Genomic DNA, 11,896 nt, shown 5'->3' with positions numbered 1-11,896 from the left:
ACAGAAGGGAAGCTTACTTCATTGTTGGTGGGAGTGTAAACTTGTTCAGCCCATGAGATTCTTATCTCCAATTCTTATCTCCACTCTCTGGTGATAGAGTGCCAGCTTGTAACAAAAAAGCTCAGCAACAGCATCCAGACACAGAGTTCAAACCGCTGGACTGGCACAAAAGAAAGAAAGAAAGAAAATATAATGAGACATTTCTGTGCAGGAATTTCTTTGGCAATAATGGCCATGTTTTTCTAAAAATGTTTTCATCCCTAGAGAACTCATTTGGAGATTAGAGGTAAGCATTTCATGCATATTCCTGAAAGCAGGGTGATCTCTTTTCATGCCTGGTTGTTTCTGAGGAGGTAGCTTCATTCTCTAATTCCCTATTCATTTTCATCTTAGCAGTGGTGATTTTGAAGCACAAATTTGTCAGTGTGTTCAGGAGAGGATCAGCAGTGACTCCTCACCCTGGGTTTCTGGTCTACCTCATTGCATTGACTCCATTCCTCACCTGGACCCTTCTGGTCTTGTTGACAATTGCTCTTCTCTGTTCTTGTCTGTTTCAAGAAAGTTCATTTGCCTTTCTGTGTCTGACATCTTGCATTTTCCACAGCGATCTGTAGTTCTACAGATGTGGCAGCAAATGACAGGATTTCCTTCTTGTTCCTGGCCTAGTCGTACTTTGTGATGGAAATAGACGAAATCTTCTTTTTGTGTGTGTGTGTGAAACATCTTTTTATTAAACAGCAAAGCAGAAATGCAACACAATTTTAAATATTTGTAAAATTAGGTCACAAAAGGGATGCAAAAGGGATGTTTGCAGTATGACAATTACATCTTCATATAGTTAAAGTCATTTATGAAATCTTATACTTGCACATAAGATTATCCCAGGAATAAAGTAGTTCAAATCTAATAACCATAAGCTATATTACTGGATCTCGTTTCCTAGTTTAATAACTTAATATTACCTCTGATATTGATTCCTTTACCAAATGAAATCTATGAACTAAAATTTTAGAAATTGTTATGAGAATGATTAAAATTCTACCAACCAATTAGTTAAATTTACAGAGTGAGATAAAAATACTGAGCTTCCCATGCTGTTGATCACATGTATGATGTATAGTGTACACCATTATATGTTATAGACTTTGATAGAAAATTTGCCCCAGGAAAGTTAGAATGAACTTGTGAGTTTAAATGAGCATCATTGTTCCAAAATACTGTGAAATTTGGGAAATTATGTAATCACTTAACCATAATTTTTTTTAAAAAAAAGAACATCAGGGTAAGTAGGGAGCGAAGGGATGGTAGGGGGAAAACAATGGAGGAGGAAACAATACTCAATAGGAAATGTACTCATTACCTTGCTCATGTAACTGTAACCCTCTTTATAGTATCTTTACAATAAAAAAACTTTAAAAAATACTGAGCTTACCAATAATTATACATATAATATTATCTCATTCATGATTCTAGTACCTGTATACTCTTCAAGGAATTTGGTAACAGTACATTGACTTGGTACAAAAAATAAACCTTGCAATCAAATCCTAGAGCTGGAATAGCATAGCATGTGGTGTATGTAACATCAGTCAAACTTAACCCATTTTCATATATATATATTTCCTGGAAGATCTCTTATGTGCCAGAGACAATACAAATTGGGAGTGAAAACATTTGGAGTTGGTTGCTATGTTTATCACATTATACTTTTACCTATTTCTATCTATTCCTCCCAGACTTTCTACTTCAAATCAATACATAACCAAAAATTATTTTATGGGGGGGGTCCAGTCATCAGGCCTGAACTCTAGGTCTTAGTGCTGTCCCTCAGCTCTTTAGTTTCAACAATCCTCTTTTTTTATTTTTGGGTCCGGTCGTGGGGCCTGAACTCTGGGCTTGGGCACTGTCCCTCAGCTCTTCAGCTCAAGGCTAGTGCTCTACCACTTGAGCCACAGGGCCACTCCCGGCTTTTTTCTTTTTGCTTATGTGGTGCTGAGGAATCGAACCCAGGGCCTCGAGCATACAAGGCAAGCGCTCTACCACTGAGCCACCTTCTCAGCCCAACAATCCTCTTTTTAGTCCAAATCTGCTTTCAAATGATTAAAGAGAAACCATCAGACCTATCTTAATATTAGAAAGTACAACTGACAAACTTTAGGCAAGGTTTTGGTTAACTTCAGGACTTACATATCAGATTACTGTCGGGTGATTACTACTCAAAGCACTTTTACAAATGTGAAACTATCTTGACTTAGGAGAAGGTAAATGGGAAGGATGAGGCAGATGGAGGAGAGGCACACAATGGTGAACAGGTATATACATAAAGCTGAGCATTCAGTACATGACTTTGGTCACATTTTAACAACATGTTTATTTTCTTGTATATCTTATTAAGTAAGCATGTAATAAAATACTAAGCCTATATACCAAAGAAAATTCAATAAAACATTCATTCTCAAGTTTCATAAATATATGCAATTGTAATTATAAAGTCTTTACAACACATCTGCACATTTTCTTAGACTAACATAATACACAGACTCATGGAAGTCTCCTGTTAAGTAGTTAATTTTGCCTAGATTTGAAATTATTTTCATAAACATTCAATGAAGCCACAAACAAAGGTACTGTAACGTTTGGAATCTTCCCTAGTTTCAAAGGGGAGAGAGAAGGAGGGTGGGGGAAGGGATGGAGAGAAAGAAAGGGGGAGAGAGAGAGGGAGAGAGAAGCAGCAATTCCGTAAATGAGAAGGGAACTCAATCTCTTACTTTCTTTTGCTTTCCATGTCAGTTGTTTGGAAAACATTAGAAGCAGACATGAGGTTTTCTATATATTGTCCAAAAACATGGTCTTCTGATTTTAGCTTCAGGTTTTCTTCCTTAACTGCATCTACTCTTGCTGAGAGATCTTCAAGTGTGTGTTGGAGTTCCAACACTTAATTCATGTCGTGCTTTTTCCTCCAGTTCCATCTGATTTTCAGCATCAACATCCATGTCAGCGTTCATCATCCTGGCACTGAACTGTGCCTCAGACTGAGAAATCCAGATGAGAGTTCCTCAGAGGCACCTGGAGGGGCGGGATCTCAAGATCATGCCTCTGGCCGGGGACTCAAACACCTACTGACCAGGCTAAATCTTCTTTATGTATTCATCCACAGTTGGGCCTCTGACTCCAGTGCTCTGAACCTGGCTGACTTTGCTCCACATGACCATGTTCAGTTTCACTCATTTCTCTGCAGACACCATGGAGCTTCTGGGTTGTTTCTTGGCTGTGGTGAATAGTGCCCCAGTAGACATGGTGTTCAAGGACCTACATATTCTTGAGAATATGCCTACATAATTCATTTTCTGTTGTTTTTTTCTGTCAGTTGTGGGGCCTAAACTCTGGGCCAGAGTGATGTTCTTCAGCTCTTCAGCTCAAGGCTAACACTCTACAACTTTAGCCACAGCACTACTTCTGGCTTTTTCTGCTTAGGTGATGCTGACAAATTGAACCCTAGTCATCATGCATGCAAGGCAATCAGTCTACCACTGAGCTACCTTCCCAGCCCCTCATTTTCTATTCTTTTTTTGTGTGGTCAGTCACGGGGCTTGAACTCAGCCTGGGCACTGTCCCTGAGCTCTTCAACTCAAGGCTAGGGATCTACCATTTGAGCCAAAGTGCCACTTCCAGCCTTTGCTGCTAATGTGGTGTTGAGGAATCAAACCCAGGGCCTCTTGTATGCAAGGCAAGCAGTCTATCACTAAGCCACCTCCCCACCCCCTCTTTTGCTTTTGAAGACAGGGTCTCAACTGTGTAGTCCTGGCTAGCCTTGAACCTAGTACCCTCTTGCCTCAGCCTCCTCAGTGCTGGAATTTCAGGTGCACATCACTAAGCCTAGCTACATTATTTACCTAGCTGTTCATCAGTTCCATTGCGATCCCAAAGAGATGCTTAAATGCCTTGATGAGAGGATCATCTGCAAGTAAGCTCTCAGTCACTCTTTTCTTTCTGGGGGTGTGGAGCCTACTCTTCACCTCAGTGCAGCTTCCTGCTCTGCCATGCTGTGGGAGAGGAGGCCTTCTGTGCCCACCAGGGTTAGCTGGTCTCAGTGATGTCACTGCACTCAGCACACATGACATCATTGTGCTCTATGCACTGGAGCTAGGCAGGAGAAGCACACAGGGTAGGTTTTGCAGCCCATTGCAGTGGTCGCAATCAGAGCTATGCGGTTAGGAACCTGTCTATGCAGGCTGCCCTCGACAGGTGTCCCTTGTTCCCACCCTAGTTTCTTCAGGGGAGGGAGGGTCTCGCTGCTGCTTCTCCTTTCATGTGAACACACTATGAGAATTTGATGCACCTGTTCTCTGGGACTGCTGGGACAAATAGCCTCACTCAGTGGCTTACATTCACAGGTTCTATGGGGATCCACTCTGAGTTCTCTCCTCACTTCAGGCCCAGTTATGGTTCTTGATTTTCTTGGGCTTATGGATGTATACTCAGCCTCCCCCTGCCTCTGTTCCCAGGCTGTGCCCTCTGTGTACTGAGTCTTCTCCAGCTGGGGTGCTTAGGAGAACACTGTGGTTAGCTCAAGGACCCACCCTCAATTCAGAGTGAACTTATCGTGCCATGTTGAAACACTCACCCACAGACACTACTTTCCTGTTCACCAGCACAGGCTCAGAACTTGGACCTAGCTTACAGCCCATGTGTAAAGACAAACAAAATGCCCTGATTTTTCTCCACATTTCCTGCACAGTCAACAGAAGAGCTGTGGCCCTGAAAAGTGTAATCATTTCTCCCCAGTAGAAAGCAAACATTTCCTTCTTTTTTCTTTTTTTTTTATCTGAGACTAGAACTTCAACTGGGTGTCAGATGCTTTTGCTCATTGGCTGGTGCTCTACCACCAGAGCCATAACTCCCTCCCCGAGTATTTCCTTATGCAACAGCAGACACAGTCCGGCACCTCTAATTCGGTTCACTTCTCACCCTAACTTCCCCTGCTGCTGATGTGAAGTCCCAGGTTGTTTGCCTGTGTTTCTTACTCTGCCCCCACCTGGGGCTGATCAGCTCAAAGGAATCAGGACCGGGGACAAATCCTCGCTGGTTTACCATCAGGATGCCACTGAAAAGAAGTGTATGGCAAGGCCCCAGGAGCCGAGTGCTTTGTCTATACCCCCTACGCTCCATGAACCCTCACATCTTCAGCTTTCTGGAAGCTCTCCAAACCCTCTGGTTTTGTTCCTTATATATACATATATATTTATACAGACTTCATGGATGGGGAAGACTGTGTCAAAGTGTGATCAAGCAGAAAGGGTGTGACAGGGTGCTGACAGGGCCAGGCTCGAGCCTAGCAGCACCTCCACCTGCACTCTTTGGCCCTCCTGTTGGCAAGTGGGGTTGGACCCGTCCCATAACTCGTCTTGGGATTTACCGTCAGACACTGGTCAGGATTATGCTGTGATGGCTCTGAGATGGAAACTCTGGGTCCAGTAGTTATCATGGCCCTCTTCTGAAACAAAGCTCAGGTTCTATGTCCTGCATTCTGGAGGGAGTTAATGAGCCAGAAACTGTGCACCCAGACCCACCTTTACAGTCTCGGGTTCCCATTCACCCATGGTATTACGCACAGCACAGCTGTGGATGCCCCTATGTGGTCATTGCTATTTTGAGAAAAGATCTTACTATGTATGCCAAGCTGGATTGAAGTCATGATTCTACCACATCAGTCTGCTGAGTACTGGGATTACAGGTGTGCATCAGCATACCTGACTTTTGTTTTTGTACTGTTTGTTCTCTTATCATCACCGTTAGCCACAAGTCTTGTGTTTAAATGCCTGCTCTGCCAGCCATCCTCTTAGCTCTGTGAACTGGCCAGTTACTGCCTTGTGCTGCGCCTCACAGGATTAATGCTGTGAGCCACTTCACACCTTATATGATGGCTTTGAGGGTTCAGTGAGGTCGCAGGTGTGTGTGCCTTGTCTAGGGCCTGGCCCAGAACATGCATGCATGCATGCTATGCAGCAGCTGCTACTAAGTGGAGTATGAGGTGTAGTAGCCAGTGGTGGGCAGCGTTTGTGATCTTACGTGAACTCGGAATGTGTGCTGTTTCTATTGAACTTTGCACTCCAGGTCAGAAGAGGGCATGGTGGGTGTGCTGATCGTCTGCTCCCAGCACTTTGGAGCTCCTTTGAGTCTGGGATTACTGACATTCTCCCTCCTTATTCTCTCCTCAGCTTCACCTCAACAGCATCAAGAAGCTGTCCACCATCACCTTGGCCCTTGGAGCAGAAAGGACCCGAAGTGAACTCCTCTCCTTCCTTACAGGTGGGGACTCTTGGGGCCCTGTGCTGTGGGGGTGCCTGGAGATGGCTTCTGCTGAATAAGAGAAGCCCATGGCGGGGGTCCTGGATGATGGGGTACAGAAGCTGAGGGGCAGATAGACAAGCTTTATGTACTGCAGGACTGTGTTGAGGGGAAGGCTGAGGAAGAGAAAGGTGGAGGCAGGATGTCCTCTTGGAAGTCTGCTGGAAGGCAGCCACAGACCAGAGTGAGACTCCCAACCTGAGACCTGCCTTGGGCTCTGCCAGGTGGACACAGTCGTGTTACTCGTACTAGAGATATGGAGAGCGTTCACTCTAACACCTAAGTGTCGGCTGGGAGGACAGTCTCATTAGACAATATTCTGCCTGCCTGGATGAAAGAACTGGGACTTGGGATGGGGGGAATGTGGGAGCTTCAGACCAAGAGCTGCCTGGTATCCAGACACAATGTGCTCAGAGCCCCAAAGGACTTTAGGTCCGTTCTTTGGACTTGCTGCCTGGGAGCATCTCCAGTTGCATGTGGCAGGTGCCATGTCCTCTGGGAAAAGGTGGTGCTGTCCAAACAGAAAAGCAGAAGCCTCAGCCTCACACCAGAAGAACATGCAGGATTGGTTTTGTTAACGATTACAGCAGCATGATCGTGTGGTACAGCAAAATTCCAGGCTGGCATCTTAAAGGACAGCAGTATAGTGTTGTGGTTCTTGAGGTGGTGCTCTGAGCACTGGGTGCTGCACTTCCATTGGTAAGTCCTAGGTCAGAATGGAAGAATCCCAGAGATCACCTTTGCCCTGGCCTGCCCTGCCCAGCCCTCAGCCATGAGGCCTGAGGCTGTGGCTGGGCTTGGCATTGTCTTCAGGTAGAAGCCAGGCGCAGAGGACGGTGGTTGGGGCAGTCTGGGGGAGGGACAGCCTGCAAAGGCTCCAGGATGCAGTAAATGAACCGAGTCTGAACAGATAGAAAAGGATTTTTGGCAGAGAACAGTGCTGAGAGTGTAAGCTGTACCTGAACAGGAAATCTGCTTGCCACCGTATTGCACAGGATCAGTCTCTATCTCCCTACCCTATGGGGTGGAGAGTGGCGCTGTCATGCATTGCTCCCCCACCCAACCCAAGCTCGTATCTTCTTCTCTGTGCTGGCCATATGGGAAAACTCTGGGTTCTGACAGCAAGCTTGCGCATCCTGGGGCCAGGATACCAGGGTGCCGGGGCCCCTGAGTGTGCTGTGATGGGAATGCCCTGCCCCTGCAGATACCATCTACACTGAGGATGAGGTCTTTCTGGCCCTGGCTGAGCAGCTGGCAACCTTCACGGGCCTGGTTGAGGGTCCAGAGTATGTGCACTGCCTGCTGGTGAGTGGCATACTTGGTCCTTGCTCCCATCCCTGAGGCAGAGACAGGAGCCATGGAACTGGGATGGTAGAGGGGTGGGCTGCTGTCCAGGGGGCTGGCCTCAGGGCTGGAGGGCTGAGCAGAGCATCAGTGCCACCCGCACCTCCCCCTTCCGTGCACCCCCCACTGGAGCCTCTGTCCATTTTAGAAGAGACGTTGGTGCGGGAAAAGGTAGTGGAGTCCTAGTGGGCTATCTTCCACAAGCACTAGCCCTCTGACCTCGTAGCCCACTTCATGCCCCTGGAGAAATGGCTAGAGGGGGGCGACTGGTTCACCTCCCACACCTCAGCCTGCGGCCTCTTCCCCGTCTGCTACCCATGAGTGTCCATCGCAGTGAAGGCAGAGCTCCACCAGTGAGTCCCGGGCTCCCTTGCCACCGCCTGCCTAACTGGCCCTGGCTGTATCCTCGGATCAGCTCACCTGCTGGGCCTCAGTGGCAGTACCCTCCCCTCCATGGGTGCATGAATGTACAGTAAACCTACCTGCTGCTCCGTTGAGCTGCCCAAGCCGTAGGCCCCCCCTCCTCTTCCTCCTATCCTGTGTGAAGCCTCCAATGCCCTGGGCAGCAACCATGGAGCCCAATGGTCCATGCCCTCTGATCGCTCTGGGTTCCTTGAGTTCCTCCTGCCTAGCACCACTCTGGATCCCCAGGTACTTCCAGAACCTCTGCTCAGATGACACCACCATGATGCAGCGCGCCGCAGCTTCCAAGCTGGGAGAGTTCGCCAAGGTCCTGGAGCTGGACAATGTCAAGAGTGAGATCATCCCCATGATCTCCAACCTAGCTTCTGATGAGCAGGTGGGTCCCTGCTCTGCCCTTTCTCCTCCCCCACTTACCCCTCGCTCCATCCCACCACTGGGCCCTCTGCCCTTATGCCCCATGGGCACTCAGTACCCCTTCTGCTCCCCAGGACTCTGTGTGGCTGCTGGCGGTAGAGGCCTGTGTGAACATTGCCCAGCTCCTGCCCCAGAAGGCCTTGGAGGCCCTGGTGATGACCACACTGCACCAGGCGGCCAAGGACAAGTCCTGGCACTATATGGTGTCTGACAAGTTCACTGAGGTGGGTAAGGCCTGTAGTGGACAGGCAGGGCCAAGGATGAAGGAAAGAGGGACGCGTGTCTGTCCTGCATGTGATCGGGCAGCCTGACCTTCGTGGGCAGAGAAGCCAGGGCTGGATCTTGGCACAGTCAGAGATGCACATTCACACTGGGAAGCTATACTTGCCCTGCTTTGTACACGGCAAGGACCTGGAAAGGTGGGAAAGTGATGCTGTCTGTCCTGGGCTCCAAGCGAGACTCTTGTCCTGCCCAGGAGTAGAAGCTGCAGACAGACAAGGAGCTGAGGTAGAAACATGGCTGCCCACCAGCACTCCATACCAGTTACACTAGTAAAAGATCATGAAGCCCTTGGAGGGCTACCTTTGTGTGTGCCCTTAGTGTGAACCCATCGGCTCTGGTGGTGGTCAGGAGCAAGCGGTGGTCAGGAGCAAGCATAAGGCATCTCTGGCAACCAAGAAAAGGCAGAGTCACTAGGCACACATTCTTCCAGACGTGTGTTCATACTGGCAACTGTGGCCTCCCTCTCAGGAACTGGTGTCATATGCCAACCAGCACATGAAGTCCGCCCTGGCCTCTGTCATCATGGGCCTCTCTCCCATCCTGGGCAAACACAACACCGTCGAGCACCTCCTGCCACTCTTCCTGGCCCAGCTGAAGGACGAGGTGAATCTCCCCTTTCCCAGTCTCCCACTCATGTGATCAATCACCACCATGGAGTCCATTGGGTATCCCACAGCCAAGGTGGGACTGGGGCTGTGTCCCTGGGGAGATGGCAGATCTGTAGGGTGTTGCTGTGGGGTGGCACTCCCCTCCCCCCATTCTGGGCCACCTTGGGCCAGGCATCACTGAAGCCCCATCCTCTGCAATGCCTGGAGGTGCAGCTGAACATCATCTCCAACCTGGACTGCATGAAGGAGGTGATCAACATGCGGCAGCTGTCCCAGTCGCTGCTGCCCACCATCGTGGAGCTAGCCGAGGAAGTCAAGTGGCAGTGCGGCTGGCCATCATCGAGTACATCCAGACCTGGCCCCACTCACATTCCCTGAACCACCTGGGGAGATGTCGCCCCGCCCCCTCCCAAAGGCTGAGAGACACCCGTTGGGATAGACAGCAGCCAGGAGGAAGGCTCCACTCCTGCCCTGTAGGGAGAGACGCGAGCATCTGGGTCACTGCCTCTTGCTGCTGAGATGGGGACCCCATCCCCATCTCCCTCCCACCTTCCTCCCTTTCCCTCCCCTCACCCTCACCCCGGTGGTTTATTTGTGTCAACTGTACTGTTTATATTTTATTCCTTTTTCCCCCTTTTCACAAAGAAATAAAGGTGTAGAAACAGTTGGCCCTCAGGTCTTAGTAGGTGTTGGAGGGAGTGTCTTGGGGACTTGATCTCTGCCCTTTTCTGTGAGGATACTTAGTCCTAAACATTCACACTGAGTGTCCTGACCCCTAGGCATGCTGCCTGCTGTGGCAGAGCTGGCCAAGGACCCGGGCTGCCTGCGGAGGCCCTACTGTTCACATCCTCCTATTATTCACATCCTCCTACTGCTCAAGTCCTCTTACTGTTCACTGAGCCACACCCCTGCCCTGGGAAGATCATCCATGTTTTTTGATGAGCACATAGCATTGTCTCAAAGCCTGGGTTTCCCACTGGGTATGGCAAGCATTCCCATGGCCCCTGTGGTCCAGGACATCAGTGGGAGTCTCCTTTACGGCTTTATATATTTTTTTTTTTGGTTACTCATGTGGATTGAACTCTGGTCCTGGCTGCCATGCCTCAGCATTTCAGTTGAGGGCGAGCACTCTACCATCTGAGCCACAGCCTTACTTCTGGTTTTCTGGTGGTTTATTGGAGATAAGAATCTCATGGACTTTCTTGCCCTGGCTTGATTTGAACTGTGATCCTCAGATCTCAGCCTTCTGAGTAGCTTTGATGACAGGAGTGAGCCACCGGCACCTGTCTAGGTTTGTGTCTTTTAAAGTCTGGATTCTACCTGAGAAAAACATATTTATGTTTCTTGTCTGGCTTGTTTTCTTTCCAAAGATGTATGATGAATTCCACTTCCATCCATTTTCCTGCAGGTGCCCAGCTTTGTTCTTCATGGAAAGTTGTTTTTTAGCAGAACAGACAAATATACAAGATAGAAAGGAGTAGACGGCAATAGACAGTATATTAAAATTTTGGAGCTATTTTGTGGTGGGAAATTGATATACAACATAAAGCTGACAGTGTTTTCCAGATCTGTATACACCTTTCTGAACTGTAAAGCAGTGACCCAGCTCTACCCTGTGCCTGTCAGCCAGGAGGGAGAGCTGGTCCAGGCCAGTTATAAACCAACACTGCATAGAGATGACACTTCACCAGCCAAGATTGAAAACTGAAAGTTCAGGGCGGAAAACTGTCCCAAGCAAATAGGAACTGACCTCAAAGGAATTCCTAGTTGCTTGTCCCATGAGAGCAGGGGAGACATCAAACCCAAGTTAGGTTGATGAGATAAAGACCATCACCCTCTGCTGACAGACAGCGAGCCAGCACACAGATGCCTCCTGCTGCCCCAGTTTCATGAACTAGTACTACTGGATGACATGGACTCGTAAGTCCAGACCAAGTTAGAATGTTGGCTTACGACCCCCTCTCATCAAGTGATAGGCTGTCGAGCCCAAAGTCAGCCATAAGACTTAAGGATCAAATGAAGGAACAAGTTTACAAATTCAAGAATCCAAACAATACCACAACTTTCCAGAACCTCTGGGATGCAGCAAAAGCTTCTCAGGGAATTTACAGCTGTGCGGGCCTGCCATGAAAACAGTCAGGTGTCTCCAATGCAATCACCGATGAAGCACAGTCTAAAAGCAAACCCAGAACAGTGGATAGAAATATAATCATAAGGTCTGGGAAGGTGGCTCGGTGGTAGAGCATGTGCCTTGTATGCTTGAGGCCCTGGGTTCAATTCCTCAGCACCACATAAGCAGAGAAAAAAGCCAGAAGTGACACTGTGGCTCAAGTGGTAGAATGCTAGCCTGAGCTGAAGAGATGAGGGACAGTGCCAGGCCCAGATTCAGGACCCATGACTGGACCCTCCCACACACACATCTCCCCTCCCCCCGCAGAAAAGAAAGATAATCATAAAAAATCAGCATAGAGGCAGCC

General features: G+C 48.4%; 2 pseudogenes; one reads left to right on the top strand and one right to left on the bottom strand.

The window, feature by feature from the left end:
- Window positions 1-2,678: 2,678 nt before the first annotated feature.
- On the bottom strand, window positions 2,679-3,008 carry LOC105994337 (annotated as a pseudogene).
- Window positions 3,009-5,255: 2,247 nt separating this feature from the next.
- On the top strand, window positions 5,256-9,937 carry LOC105994203 (annotated as a pseudogene).
- Window positions 9,938-11,896: the final 1,959 nt, after the last annotated feature.

Source organism: Dipodomys ordii, unplaced genomic scaffold (assembly GCF_000151885.1).
Source record: "Dipodomys ordii isolate 6190 unplaced genomic scaffold, Dord_2.0 Scaffold105, whole genome shotgun sequence".
Taxonomy (NCBI): Eukaryota; Metazoa; Chordata; class Mammalia; order Rodentia; family Heteromyidae; genus Dipodomys; species Dipodomys ordii.
The sequence above is the reverse complement of the archived record's forward strand: the minus strand, read 5'-3'. Positions and strand labels throughout refer to the sequence as shown.